Raw genomic sequence first — 3,144 nt, 5'->3', positions numbered from 1 at the left:
ATGGTCAATACGGGAATAGGTCACAATTTCCAGTGGGAGAATGTGTCTATTTAGAACATAGAACACAGAACAATGCAGCGCAATTCAGGCCCTTCGGCCCTCGATGTTGCGCTGAACTGTGAACTATTCTCAGTTTGTCCCCCTACACTATCCCAAAATCATCCATGTGCTTATATAAGGATTGTTTAAATCTCCCTAATGTGGCTGAGTTGACGACATTAGCAGGTAGTGCATTCCACGTCCTTACCACTCTCTGCGTAAAGAACCTGCCTCTGACATCTGTCTTAAATCTATCACCTCTCAATTTGTAGTTAGGCCCCCTTGTACATGCTGACATCAAGAATAGGTTTCTGCAAAAGTTAGACAAGTCAACTGCACCATCTGATTTAAAACCAGATGACAGTTTGCTGTGTGGTTCCCAGTGTGGTTTTTACCCTTTCCCTCGGACTTCCTCTTTCAGTTATTTGACATTAACATTCTTGTCACGACTCAGTTGGGAAAAATGTGCTGATAATCGTGTTCCATACATCAATTGATTTTCTCTCCTGCTGTGTTAGTCCATTTACTGCCTGTCTACACTTTCTGTTCAGGTTTGGACTGACAACAATTTTGGAGGGAGGCAATGTGGGGACATGAAATAGCAAACTAATTTTTTAGTTAACAGATTTAATTTGCATTTTTTATGGTTTTACTCTATTAACAACTTTCCATTCTAAATATAGCAGGTCTAATATGAAGAAATTATGTAACATAAACACTTGCTAGGTTCGCAGTCATGGAAAGGTCACATTCTTGCTGACACAAAATGTGAGTGGAAGGTTTCACAGGCCGTGTTGACCACAATTCCACAATCAACAGATCAGATCGAAACTCTACAGTCCTGTTACATCCAGTTGTGGAACGGTCTTAAATGGTAGCGAAGAATTAAATGACTCACAGGACACAGGGAGATATTTGCTGAGATATCTGTGTCATTGACAGCTGCAGGTGAGCTGATGGAAGACTGGAGGTCGGTTAATGTGTGATACTATTTAAGAAAGGTGGTAAGGAAAACCCAAGGAACTATATAGGAGTGAACCTGACATCGGTAGTGTGCAAATTCTTGGAGAAAATCCTGAGGGACAGGAATTAAATGTACTTGGAAAGGCAAAGACCGATCAGTGTTAGTCAACATGGCTTTGTGATGGAAAATCATGTCTCCCTAACTTGACTGAGTTTTTTTGAAGAAGTAATGAAGAGGATTGATGAGGGCAGAACAGTGGACATGATGTATATGGCACTTAGTAAGGCACTCGACAAGGTTCCTTGTGGTAGACTGGTTAAAAAGATTAGATCACATGGAACACAGGCAGAATTAACCATTTCAATACAGAATTGGCTCGAAGGTAGAAGGCAGAGAGCATTGCTGGATTGTTCTTTTAGGGGCCTGTGACCAGCGGTCTGACACAAGGATTGGTGCAGCATCCACTGCTTTTCATCATTTATATAAATGATTTGGACACAAACATAGGAGTAAGTTCGCAGCTGACTCCAAAATTGGAGGTGTACTGGACAGTGAAGAAGGTTACCTCAGATTACAACAGGATCTTAATGATCTGAGAAGTGACAGATGGAGTTTAACTCAGATAAATGCAAGGTGCTGCATTTTGGGAAAGCAAATCTCAGCAGCACTTATACACTTAATGGTAAGGTCCTATAGAGTGTTGCTGAACAAAGAGACCTGGGAGTGCAAGTTCATATTTCTGTGAAAGTGGAGTTACAGGTACATAGGATATTGAAGAAGCCTTTGGTATGCTTGTTTTTATTGATCAGAGCATTGTGAATAGGAGTTGGGAGATTATGTTGCAGCTGTACAGGACATCGATTAGATTAGATTACCTACAGTGGGGAAACACGCCCTTTGGCCCAACACGTCCACACCGACCCTCCAAAGAGCAACCCACCCAGACCCATTCCCCTACACCTAACACTATGGGCAACTTAGCATGGCCAATTCACCTAACTTGCACATCTATGTGACTGTGGAAGGAAACCCACGCAAACACTGCATCCGCACAGACAGTTGCCCGAGGCAGGGATTGAACCTGGGTCCCTGGCGCTGTGAGGCAGCAGTGCTAACCACTGTGCCACCGTGCTGTCTCATGAGGTCACTTTTGAAATAAAGTGTGCAATTCAGGTCTCCCTGCTATAGAAAGGATATTGAGAAAATGGAAAGGATTCAGAAAAGATTTCCAAGTGTGTTGCCAGGTTTGGAAGGTTTGAAATGTAGGGAGACACTGAATATGCTGGGGCTATTTTTGCTGGAGTGTTGGAGGCTCAGTAAGAACTTAGTAATTCATAAAATCTTGATGGGTGTGGATAGGGTGAATAGACATCTCCTCTCTTCCACCCTGTACTCTCTCCCCCCTCTCCCAACCCACTCTCCATCACCCTCCCACCTCTCCTCCCCACCCCATCTGTCCCTGCTTCTCCTCCTCCCGCAGCCATCTCCTCATTTCGCCTCCCCTCCACCCTTACGCACTCCCCTCCCCTCTCTCCCCAAGCCTCCACTCCCAAAGCACCCAATTTCTTCAACCTCCCTCCCCTCAACTCTCTACACCCTCCCATACTCTCTGCCCTTACCCCCCCCTTCCACCCCCCTTCCCTCGACCCCTTCCCTCCCTTCTCGCCTCCTTCACTCTGTTGGTCCACCCCTCCACCTACCCTGTCCCCTTTCCCGACTCTTGTCCCTCCCCTCTACTCACTCTCCATGTCCCTGCCCTCTAGTCTCTCCCTCCCTCCTTCTTTCCCTCTACACACCCTGCTCCTTTCCCTCAACACACCCCCTTCCCCTCTTCTCTAACCCCACCTCTCTACCCTACCCTTTCCCCTCTACTCTTTCTTCTAACCTGCGCTCTACTCTAACACCCTCTACTCTCCCATCCCCCTACTCTCCTTGCGCCCCTCACCTCTCTCCCACCTCTCTACTTTCCTCCTTCCCTTCTACTCCCCCCACTTACTCTCTACTGCCACCATCTCCCCTCTTCCCTCCCCTCCCCTCTAGTCTCCTCGCCACCCGCACCTCCCCTCTAGACTCCTCCACCTCCACCTCCCCTCTAGTCTCCCCATCCCCATTTCCTCTCTCCTCCTCCCTTCATTGCAATT

This window comes from Chiloscyllium punctatum, chromosome 30, assembly GCF_047496795.1.
Source record: "Chiloscyllium punctatum isolate Juve2018m chromosome 30, sChiPun1.3, whole genome shotgun sequence".
Lineage (NCBI taxonomy): Eukaryota > Metazoa > Chordata > Chondrichthyes > Orectolobiformes > Hemiscylliidae > Chiloscyllium > Chiloscyllium punctatum.
This window is presented reverse-complemented; position numbering follows the sequence as displayed.